Source organism: Geotrypetes seraphini, chromosome 11 (genome assembly GCF_902459505.1).
Source record: "Geotrypetes seraphini chromosome 11, aGeoSer1.1, whole genome shotgun sequence".
Classification (NCBI taxonomy): domain Eukaryota; kingdom Metazoa; phylum Chordata; class Amphibia; order Gymnophiona; family Dermophiidae; genus Geotrypetes; species Geotrypetes seraphini.
In genome coordinates this window covers 5,604,033-5,616,695 of record NC_047094.1, presented here as the reverse complement: position 1 = coordinate 5,616,695, position 12,663 = coordinate 5,604,033, and the positions used below count along the sequence as shown (strand labels likewise).

Here is a 12,663-nt window from a genome sequence, read left to right as displayed (position 1 = left end):
CCTGTGCTTCCAGCTCCAGTAACTCAAAAAGCAGGAAAAGGCTTTGGGGTGAGAAGCTGAGCTTAGCGGTGCTTCCACACTCCATGTCCAAGCCACTCCTGGGTCTGCCCCATTACAGTTAGGGACTAAGAGAATTACAAGCAGGATTGGATCCGCATGTCTTTATAGGCCTATTGCCCAGTACAACTCACCCCAGCTGACTGCCTGCTTGCATCAGCCACTTTCTGCAGCGCCTGAGGCCTCTGAGTATTCATGTTTCACTGGTTCTGTCAAGGCACTAGAAGGCAACAACTGACCTCAGAGGCATTAAACACAGTATCTCTATTCATTAAAAGAAAGGTTAGGCTCAAATCTCAGACTTAGGGGTTTTAGAAGGCATTGCGCACCACCTGGGATTTCATGAACATGCGACTTTATTACCCTGTCAGTGAGGCAGCTTCCTCCCTATCAGCACTGTGCAAACTCAGACCGCTGAGCCTCTGTTATAAATCTCTCTTTTTCATAATCCTCTGCTTTCCGATATTTTACATTCAGAGAACACCAAGTAAATCCCCGTTCAGAAAGCACGGATTTCTCACTGCAAATTCTAACAGCAAGGGCCCCCACCTAAATAGCTCAAAAATGTTCCGTGTAAGGTCCACAGGCAATGGACAGGTCTGAGTAGTTCCATTTTATACTTTGGATGGGAAGTTTCTTCACTAAAAAGTATTTTCTTAAATTTTTTTTCAACTATCAGTGTTTTCAAACTTTAGTGACCACAAACACACTCGAAAGAACAAGATTGTTGATGGGTTTTCAGGATTTCTCCAATAAATATGCATGCACTGTCTCCACAGCATGCAAATAGATCTTATGGATATTCATTGGGGAAATCCTGAAAACCCAACTGAATTGCGGTTCTCAGAGCCCAAGGTTGCTCGCCCCTGTACTATTAATATAAAAAGATTAGGTTGTTACGTTGCTAATATCTCTTCCAGTAGATAGGTGTATCATTCTGGACAAGCGGGTAATCTCTTGATGGCCACGAGCCTCTGCAGAAGGAATCCACTCTGGATTTTTTCTGTATCCCTCTTACTGAGAGCTCTACTGCTACCTGCAGTTTTTCCCTTCTGCACGCAATTCTGTTCTGCCTTTTCTTCTTTATTTTAGTCGGTTTTTCATTTTTTAATTCGAGTTTCAGTGCTTAGTGCTTCCCATTTACAGGTTAGACTGCATAGAGAAGCAGACTGTGGTCTACAGCTGACAGGCCAAACCCTTGTGGTACCTGCTAACCAGCCTGCAGAAGTGTTTTTGGATCTCAGGGACCATCTGTGTACCCGGTTAGAATTGCTCACCTTCTGCTTTGCAGAGGTTGGAGCGCAGGCAATTAGGCTTTTACAAGAGACTCAGCGGTGTCTCACAGGGTGCAGGCTGCGTTTTTGCCTCCCTCCTTCTGGTTTTGTGCATCATTCGGTCCATGGGGGTTGTCAGTCACCATGTCCGACTTGCAGCCCAAAGATCAGTGTTGGAGGAGACGTTATTCATGAGGCAGTGATTTCTTTTCCCTTCCAGCTATTGTTGAGAGCTAACGCAGGCTGAAGCACTTGCCAGCACAAGTCACAGTGAGTAAGATTGTTACAGCCTATGAGGTGAACTGGGGGGGGGAGGAGGGGGTCTGAAAATCAAAGATTTAATGGTTTATGTTTGGTCCCCTAAAATGCTAAATTTGCCGGGTTTTACCTTTTCTTTTGCCGAGTTGTCAGTGTTTTTTGGTGACAAAATCCTGCCAGCAGCCATCTTGGATTTTAGTGATCTTTTTTTCAAAAGTCTCCTGCAGTTTTGAATCTTCTCTTTTTTGCCTCAAAACTGACTTTGGTAACGGGAAAGATGGTAGAGGCGCTGATAAAGGACCGCATCATTGATCACCTTGATGGACACAAACTGATGAGGACCAGCCAGCACGGCTTCAGCAAAGGAAGATCTTAATTGACAAACTTACTGCACTTCTTTGAGGGAGTAAATGGACAGATAGACAAGGGTGACCCAGTCGACATCGTATATCTAGATTTTCAGAAGACGCTTGACAAGGTACCGCATGAACATCTACTTCGAAATATTGTGAGCCATGGAATCGAGGGTGATATATTCACGTGGATTAAAAACTGGTTGGCGGATAGGAAACAGAGAGTGGGGATAAACGGACAATACTCGGACTGGAAAAGCGTCACAAGTGGAGTGCTGCAGGGTTCGGTGCTTGGGCCTGTGCTCTTCAACATATTTATAAACGATCTAGAAATAGGCACGATGAGTGAGATGATTAAATTTGTGGATGATACAAAGTTATTCAGAGTAGTCAGGACACAGGATTATGAAGACCTACAACGAGACATAAACACACTCTAGGAATGGCCCGCGAAATGGCTAATGAGATTCAATGTGGATAAGTGAAAGGAGATGCATGTCGGTAACAAAAATCATATGCATAAATACAGGATGTCTAGTGCTATACTCGGAGAGAGCCCCCAGGAAAGAGACTTGGGAGTACTTGTAGACAAATCAATGAAACTGTCTGCGCAATGTGCGGCAGCGGTGGCGGCGAAAAGGCCAAACAGAATGGTAGGAATGATTAAGAAAGGGATCACAAACCAATCTGAAAAGGTTATCATGCCGGCCATGGTATGCCCCCACCTGGAATACTGCGTCCAACACTGGTCGCCGTACATGAAAAAGGACATAGTACTACTCGAAAGGGTCCAGAGGAGAGCGGAAAAAAAATGGTTAAGGGACTGGAGGAGTTGCCATAGAATGAGAGGCTAAAGAAACTGGGCCTCTTCTTGAAAAGAGGAGACTGAGAGGGGACATGATCGAAACATTCAAGATATTGAAAGGAATTGACTTAATAGAGAAAGAGAGAACCAGAGGGCACTCGCCAAAGTTAAAAGGGAATAGATTCCGTACAAACGTAAGGAAGTTCTACTTCACCCAGAGAATGGTAGAAATCTGGAACGCTCTTCCGGAGGCTGTTATAGGGGAAAGCACCCTTCAGAGATTCAAGAAAAGGTTGGATAAGTTCCTGCTGGAACAGAACATACACAGGTAAGGCTAGACTAAAAAAGGGCAATGGTCTTTGACCTAAAGGCCGCCGCGTGAGCGAACTGGTGGGCACAAAGGACCACTGGTCTTACCCAGCAGCGGCAAATCTTATGTTCTTATGGGAATGGAGTCCTGCCAGATCTGCTCAAATTGTGCACCAGATGAGCATTCTTGTGCCACATGGGAAGGAGAGGAGGGAGCATTAGGCTTAGCTTCCCCTTTGTGTTCTCGGGCTGCGGAACAGGCGGCAAGCCCAGTAGTTTGGGATTTTTTCTCTTCTGGACCCAGAAACAGCAACCGTCCTATGTGGAAGGGCCCAAGAAGCACAAATTAGAGTCATCTGCTGGTACCTCCATGCTGCCTAGTATGGCCTTTTCCCCTGAATTTGTCAATTTGATGTGGAAAGCCTTTCAGGAAAGTAGTCCTAACAAAGTGAAGGCAGGCAGCGTTTTGGGCATGTGAGAGTCAGACCTCTCAGAGGGAATTTGTCTAGCCATCTACCACTGACCAGGGCTTGGGAGATCTTTCTGATGGGCATAGATGATGATAGAGCTCTCACTGTTCCGTCTCAAGATTCGCTCACCCTGACAGGGAATCCCAGGACAAAGTCTGGCACTTTGGATCCTGTGGTGGCCCTGGATCCTGGAGATGATCCCATAGTTCTGCACTTGTTCAAGCTCTCGGCTCTGCTGGATCTCATTTCTGAGTCCCTTCATGAGTTAAATTTGGACTCCCAGCTGGTTCCCTCTACTTCCTCCTCCCTTATGAGTAGAGTGAGGGTTCAGTCTTCTATGTTTCCCTGGCATCCTGACATTAATATATTAGTAGGCAGAGCAGTGGGATTCTCCAGAGGGGTTTCTCAAGGTGGCGAGAGACATGTGTCAGCTATATCCTATGGTACAAGAGTGTCGGCAGCTGTTTACTCAGTCAAAGGTGGATTCCTTAGTTGCACCTCTCTTCCGAGTGAGGGCGGTGTGGTGCTAAAAGATATGCAGGATTGCCAAGCGGACATAGTTCTCAAGAGACTTTTTGAGGCATTGACTGGAATTATTGTTATAGCATACAGTCTACGTAGAAGGTGATAACTTAGCACAGATGTCTAACTCCATCTAGTGTTCGTCAGGGCAGAACCGACTCTTATAGATAACACTGGACTCCTTGTATCAAACCGCTGTAGAGATTTTTCCCACAGGCTGGCAAAGTAAATGCTCTGATGCTCATAGGAATTGAATGAGCTTCAAAGCATTTACCTTGCTGGCCCTCGGTAAAAAGCTCTAATGCGGTTTGATAAAAGGAGCACATTATTAGTAATCCATGTAGGCTGCAGTATCTCAGATTATGATACCATATTAGATAAAAGTAGAGAAAATGATTTTGATTTCTTAAAAAAAAAAAAAAAAGAGATGTTTTATTAAAAGTTGATATACCATTTCATCTTCCAACAGTTCCAAGCGGACTAATTTGAACAAAAACAAACCAACTCAGACTTCTGTTTTATATCTTCAGTCTTAAGATATAATGTTAAGAATTTTCCTGCCTGAATATAATATTCAATGCTTTTCTGTATTTTATTTGATGAAATTATGATTTGATAATATCTGCATTGACATTATGATTTGATAATGTTTGTTCTGATATTGTATTACTTTTGCCTGGGGAGGATGGGAAATTTATGTTTGTCCTTTGTTTGTATCATACGTTTAGCGACTAAAGGGCGATCAGAATAATATGTATGAAGCTAATGTGTAAATCGCATAGTTTTATGCGGTTTATAAATTGTTCCATGCGTAACTAGCTTTTATTCAAGAGGCTCCCACAATAATTTCTACTAATGAACAAATGCTTTCACACAAAATTATTCCCGATTCAAGGAAAGTGCAATTATGTGTGAATTTATGTATTTGTTTGGTTCATTTTATATCCTGTCTTCCCTAACGAGCTCAGAACTGGTTACAATTCTAACGCCGACACATACCTATACACAGCTCCAGCCAAATGCAGACCCCTTAAAAATCTACATACTGTTGGCATGTGCGCTTACACGTGCATATAATAGTGAAGTATTTTGAGTGGCCCCCGTCGAGAGCAATGCAGTGTTTTCCTCTGCTGCCCCCGGGTGTTTACCGTCTTGCCAGCTTCCTCCTCTGTCTTGCTGCAGGGTTTGCGCATTTGTGCAGCCCTAGAAACATTTTTTTCAACCAATGCGGCCCAGGGAAGCCAAAAGGTTGGACACCCCGTTAAAAAAGTGCCTGTTTGATAAATATGTAGAATTTAGATAAGTTAATCATTTCTTAATGTTATACCTCTTATTGTAAACTGCACTGAACTGTGAGATATGGCGGTACGTGGCGTGTGGCCTTGCCTGGTACGATTTGGCTTTGTGCTGCCTCTGACATCGATGTTGCAACGGCCTTGGGTTGGACTGATACTATGATTTTAGATTGGTCTATATTTTATTTCTTTTCAATTCTATTCTATTTGATTTTTCTGCTAGGGATTTTTTTTTTTTTTTTGCTTTTTCCTCCTTTCTATCTTATCCTTATTTTCCAAATGTTGTTTTTTCTTTAGCACCTTTAGGGCTCCTTTTACTAAGGTCGCTAGTGTTTTTAGCGCACGCAGCAGAATAGCGTGTGCTAATCATAGAAACATAGAAACATAGAAAGATGACGGCAGATAAGGGCCATAGCCCATCAAGTCTGCCCACACTATTTACCCACCCTCTTAAATCTACTGACCCCCTAAAGAATAATTGTAATTATACTGTCACTCTGCTGACCCGCTCATTCAGTCCTAGTGACCCTGTCCCTTGGCATGACCTCGTAGGGATCCCACATAGGTATCCCATTTGTTCTTGAAGTCTGAGATGCTGCGTGCCTCGACCACCTGCACTGGAAGCTCGTTCCAATGCTCAATCACTCTCTCCGTGAAGAAGTATTTCCTGGTGTCTCCACGAAACTTCCCTCCCCTGAGCTTGAGCGGATGTCCTCTTGTGGTCGAGGGTCCCCTGAGAAGAAAGATCTCATCTTCCACCTCTACCCGTCCCGTGATGTACTTAAATGTCTCAATCATGTCTCCCCTCTCCCTACGCTCCTCGAGAGTGTAGAGCTGCAATTTGCTCAGTCTTTCTTCGTACGGGAGACCCTTTAGCCCCGAGACCATCCTGGTGGCCATCCGCTGAACCGATTCGACTCTGAGCACATCCTTACGGTAATGTGGCCTCCAGAATTGAACACAGTATTCCAGATGTGGTCTCACCATGGCTCTGTACAGTGGCATCATGACTTCAGGTTTCCTGTTGACGAAGCTTCTCTTGATACAGCCTATCATTTGCCGTGCTTTAGATGAAGCCTTCTCCACTTGAGTGGCTGCTTTCATGTCAGCACTGATGATTACTCCTAAGTCTCGTTCTGCCGTAGTCCTTGCTAAAGTTTCTCCATTCAGGGTGTAAGTTCTGCAAGGATTTCCATTGCCGAGATGCATGACCTTACATTTCTTGGCGTTGAAGCCCAGCTGCCAGATCAAGGACCAACTTTCTAAAGTACGCAGGTCTTGCTCCATAGCATCCTGAAGATTATAGCCGTTTACTACATTGCATAGTTTGGCGTCATCAGCGAATAAGGTTACCTTGCCTTGGAGCCCTTGAGTCAGATCCCTAATGAATATGTTGAAGAGGAGTGGGCCCAGGACCGAACCCTGTGGTACTCCGCTGGTCACCTCTGACATTTTAGAAAGGGTACCGTTGACCACCACCCTCTGAAGTCTGCCACTAAGCCAATCTTTAACCCATGCAGTTAGAGTCTCTCCTAATCCCATAGAATTCATCTTGTTCAGCAGCCTGCGGTGTGGGACGCTGTCAAACGCTTTGCTGAAGTCCAGGTACACGACGTCCAAGGACTCTCCTGAGTCTAGTCTTCTTGTTACCCAGTCAAAGAAGCTTATTAGATTGGACTGGCATGACCTACCCTTGGTGAATCCATGTTGGCTGGGATCCCGGAGATTTCCCTCGTTCAGGATCGTATCTAATTTATACTTAATTAGTGTTTCCATGAGTTTGCACACTATTGAGGTGAGGCTTACCGGTCTATAGTTTGCAGCCTCAGCCTTGCAACCCTTTTTATGTAGAGGAACGACATTGGCTGTTTTCCAGTCCAACGGAACTTTCCCCGTACTTAGTGAGAGATTGAAGAGCACCGCCAACGGTTCTGCCAGGACATCTCTCAATTCTCTGAGCACTCTTGGGTGTAAATTGTCCGGTCCCATGGCCTTGTTTACCTTTAGCCTTGCCAGTTCATTGTAGACGTCCCCAGGAGTGAACTCAACGTTCTGAAACGGGTCATCCACGTCTTGTATTATCTTCAACTGTGGTCCGTGTCCCGGTGCTTCGCAGGTGAAGACTGAGCAGCTAGAACTAACGCCAGCTCAATGCTGGCATTAGCGTCTAGCATGTACTATTCCGTGCGTTAATGCCCTAATGCACCTTAGTAAAAGGAGCCCTTATTTTCGATTGTAAACCCGTCTGGGACAGAGAGGGTAGTTCTATAGGCCTACTGCATTAATTTTCTAAACTGTAGAACCGAAAGGCTTTTGTTGGTTATATAAATAAAAATTTATGTTATGTTATATAAATGTTTTCTATTTCAAAAGGCATGCATGATTGGTCATAAATGGATATTGCAATATTGGTTACAGAAAGATCCTCCTAATTATTGGCATTGGGGGAATCAATTCCATCGTTTAATTTTATTTGAGGTTTGGGAGGTTCGTAAATTTCCTAGAACACGTTTATTTTTTAAAAATTTGGGACCATTATATACAAAAATTATCCTCGAAAGCAAGAAGTATGATTCTTAATACTTTATATTAAAACTATGTAAATGTTCTTTGCATTTTTATATATTTGGTATTTCATGTCACCTTTTGTTCTAGGATAGGGGGGAAATAGGAAGGATGATTTTAATATGTGTTGAATTACTTGAACTGTATTTCTGTTTAATTCATTTATTATAATGTTGTAATATTAAAACAATGGGGGGAATATGGGGGGGTCAGAAATTGAGGGAATATATTGAGAGATGTAATAGGTAATTTGAAAAATTTATTTTGAAGGAATAAGTTAATATGGTAAATTTAAATGTAATGACTATTTTACTGTATTATATTATTATGTATTTATTGCATTTGTTCAATAAAATGTTACATAGTAACATAGTAGATGACGGCAGATAAAGACCCGAATGGTCCATCCAGTCTGCCCAACCTGATTCAATTTAAATTTTTTTTAACAACTTTCGAAATCTCTGTTAAGACTTACTCCAGCCCATCTACACCCTCCCAGCCATTGAAGCCCTCCCCAGCCCATCCTCCACCAAACGGCCAAAAGATTCCTTGACAAAACTTTCGCCTTCCAGGCTGCCAAACTGAATCCATGGCTAGCCCAAATTGTCCTTGAGGCCCCCACCTCCCTCGGGTTTAGAAAATCTCTCAAAACTCACCTATTCCATGGTCAAGACACCTAACACCCCCCTCCAATGAACCACAACCTCCCCCTTTCCCCTTCCACCTCCCTACCCAGCCTACCCACCTCAATCCTTCCCCCCTGACCTACACACTCCCTCCTCTCTCTAACCTCAACTAATATAATAATAATAATAATAACTTTATTCTTATATACCGCCACAATCTTGCGATTTCTAGGCGGTTTACAATGAAGAGAAACTGTACAGACAGCGAATTACAGAGTATAGCATTGTCTGTGTCTGTGTATGGCCGTTTGGAGGAGGATGGGCAGGAGAGGGCTTCAATGGCTGGGAGGGTGTAGATGGGCTGGAGTAAGTCTTAACAGAGATTTTGGCAGTGGGAACCCAAGCACAGTACTGGGTAAAGCCTTGGATTCTCGCCCAGAAATAGCTAAGAAGAAAAAAAAAAAAAAAATTTTAAATTGAATCAGGTTGGGCAGACTGGATGGACCATTCGGGTCTTTATCTGCCGTCATCTACTATGTTACTATGTAACATCTAGTGATAGATACAGGAGAGTTACAGGGTTTCACAATGAGTAGCATTATACAGTCGACGATATTCAGAGCATAAGTAGGAGAAGAGAAAGGAGATTGCGCTTTGAGTTACAAAGGAGCAAAAGATAACATAAGATGTTGATGAGAAGTAAGTTGTTAACTACTTCGTTGCTTCTAATATTGTTCAATTGCTTTGAACCACTTGTAATCTTTTTTTGATAAACTCCTTGGGTATGGCGGTATACAAAAATAAAGTTATTATTATTATTATTATATACAGACACAGACCGTGCAAGTCTGCCCAATACTGGCCTAGTTCAATATTTAATATTATTTATATTATGCTATAAATAAAATGTATTATTATTATTTTCCACATGCAGAAAACGCTTTAGGGAAATGATATTCCCCCCCCCCCCCCCCCCCCCAAATTGCAAGCAGGGATCATGACAACGTCTTGCACGCGCCAAAGCAGGCAACGTGGGAACGTCCAGACGGCGCACGCGCAGGAGACGCTTGGCAGGACGCCATGGCAACGCCGCGGCTCGAGACGGGCCGACGCTCCTCCCCCGGGAGAGACAAGGTCGAGCGCGCCCCGAACCCACTCACCACAGACTCGCGGCCCCGGGCGGCTTCCGCCTCCTCCTCGGCGCCTGACGCAGCTTCCTGTTTCCGGCAGAGAGGGCGGGGCGCCGGAAGAGGAGAAATCGGCGGGGCTGCTGGCAGCGCGCGCGCTCTCTCTGGCGAAACTTTGAAAGGTAGGACACGGGGGGTGGGGGGGGAGGGAGGTCACGTGACATGCGGACTGCTCCCCTCTTGCCCCCAAAATAAGACACTGACTTATATTAATTTTGGGTCCCAAAAACGCACTAGGGCTTATTTGGGGGGGGGGGATGTCTTATTTTTTGCTGTGTGTATAACAATCATCTCTCACCCATCCCCCCCTGTGCAGCAGAACCCCACTGACCCTCCCACCGCAACACCGACATACCGTACCTCCGCGCCCTTTACTGGCTGCTTTGCGTTACCAGATGTCTGGATTTCCCAGGACATGGTCTCCTTTTGAGGACACGTCCGGACAGCTTCTCAAAACCCGGCACTTTGTCCAGGTTTCGAAAAGCTTTCCTTTGTGCAAGAGGACATCCACGCGTGCGTGGATATGGCGCGATGATGTGCTGCCCGATGAGAACAGGCGGGGGGGGGGGGGGGAGGCGTGACGGGGAGGGACAGGGCGGCAGGAGGGTTGGGTCTAGAGTCCGGATTTTCCAGACAGAAAATCTGGTAACCCTACCTCTGCCGCATCACTGATGATGTCATCAGTAACACGGCAACACAGGGAAGGCCCCGGTGGGGAAGACCGCAAAGTTCAGAGCAGGGCTTCGGAGTCGGAGGAAATTTCAGGTACCTGGAGTCGGAGTCAGAAGTACAAAAAACTGAGGAGTCGGAGTCGGAACATTTATCTACCGACTCCATTTTTGAACTTGGCATACCAATCACGAGCGATTCTTTCAGCTATAGCACCCACTATATACACAGCACAAATGTTGCGAGCAGCTTCTGCGGCCTTAGAACCTTGATTAAAAGCAAAAAGAAGGTGGTGTCCAAAATGCTCATTTATCTCAACTTGACATTCCATTTTAACGATCTGAAAATTAACCAGTGCTGTGGAGACGGAGTCGAGGAGTCGGAGTCAGAAGTACAAAAAACTGCAGAGTCGAAGTCGGAACATTTATCTACCGACTCCATTTTTGAACTTGGCATACCAATCACGAGCGATTCTTTCAGCTATAGCACCCACTATATACACAGCACAAATGTTGCGAGCAGCTTCTGCGGCCTTAGAACCTTGATTAAAAGCAAAAAGAAGGTGGTGTCCAAAATGCTCATTTCTCTCAATTTTACATTCCATTTTAACGATATGAAAATTAACCAGTGCTGTGGAGTTGGAGTCGAGGAGTCGGAGTCTGAGGAAATTTTGGGTACCCGGAGTCAGAGTCAGAAGTACAAAAAACTGAGGAGTTGGAGTCGGAACATTTATCTACCGACTCCATTTTTGAACTTGGCATACCAATCACGAGCGATTCTTTCAGCTATAGCACCCACTATATACACAGCACAAATGTTGCGAGCAGCTTCTGCGGCCTTAGAACCTTGATTAAAAGCAAAAAGAAGGTGGTGTCCAAAATGCTCATTTATCTCAACTTGACATTCCATTTTAACGATCTGAAAATTAACCAGTGCTGTGGAGACGGAGTCGAGGAGTCGGAGTCAGAAGTACAAAAAACTGCAGAGTCGAAGTCGGAACATTTATCTACCGACTCCATTTTTGAACTTGGCATACCAATCACGAGCGATTCTTTCAGCTATAGCACCCACTATATACACAGCACAAATGTTGCGAGCAGCTTCTGCGGCCTTAGAACCTTGATTAAAAGCAAAAAGAAGGTGGTGTCCAAAATGCTCATTTCTCTCAACTTGATATTCCATTTTAACGATCTGAAAATTAACCAGTGCTGTGGAGACAGAGTCGGCGTCAGAAGTACAAAAAACTGCAGAGTCGGAACATTTATCTACCGACTCCATTTTTGAACTTGGCATACCAATCACGAGCGATTCTTTCAGCTATAGCACCCACTATATACACAGCACAAATGTTGCGAGCAGCTTCTGCGGCCTTAGAACCTTGATTAAAAGCAAAAAGAAGGTGGTGTCCAAAATGCTCATTTATCTCAACTTGACATTCCATTTTAACGATCTGAAAATTAACCAGTGCTGTGGAGACGGAGTCGAGGAGTCGGAGTCAGAAGTACAAAAAACTGCAGAGTCGAAGTCGGAACATTTATCTACCGACTCCATTTTTGAACTTGGCATACCAATCACGAGCGATTCTTTCAGCTATAGCACCCACTATATACACAGCACAAATGTTGCGAGCAGCTTCTGCGGCCTTAGAACCTTGATTAAAAGCAAAAAGAAGGTGGTGTCCAAAATGCTCATTTCTCTCAACTTGATATTCCATTTTAACGATCTGAAAATTAACCAGTGCTGTGGAGACGGAGTCGGCGTCAGAAGTACAAAAAACTGCAGAGTCGGAACATTTATCTACCGACTCCATTTTTGAACTTGGCATACCAATCACGAGCGATTCTTTCAGCTATAGCACCCACTATATACACAGCACAAATGTTGCGAGCAGCTTCTGCGGCCTTAGAACCTTGATTAAAAGCAAAAAGAAGGTGGTGTCCAAAATGCTCATTTATCTCAACTTGACATTCCATTTTAACGATCTGAAAATTAACCAGTGCTGTGGAGACGGAGTCGAGGAGTCGGAGTCAGAAGTACAAAAAACTGCAGAGTCGAAGTCGGAACATTTATCTACCGACTCCATTTTTGAACTTGGCATACCAATCACGAGCGATTCTTTCAGCTATAGCACCCACTATATACACAGCACAAATGTTGCGAGCAGCTTCTGCGGCCTTAGAACCTTGATTAAAAGCAAAAAGAAGGTGGTGTCCAAAATGCTCATTTCTCTCAACTTGATATTCCATTTTAACGATCTGAAAATTAACCAGTGC

General features: G+C 44.3%; 1 protein-coding gene across 2 annotated transcripts in view; it reads left to right on the top strand.

Moving 5' to 3' along the window:
- Positions 1 to 9,665: 9,665 nt before the first annotated feature.
- Positions 9,666 to 12,663, top strand: part of LOC117369443 — a 91,159-nt gene continuing 88,161 nt past the window's right edge. Inside the window, exon 1 of one of the 2 annotated variants that reach the window (XM_033964035.1) lies at positions 9,666 to 9,843. The gene's annotated coding sequence lies outside the window, so the exon portion shown is untranslated. The remainder of the gene's footprint in view (positions 9,844 to 12,663) is intronic. The other variant, XM_033964032.1, reaches the window with a different exon arrangement.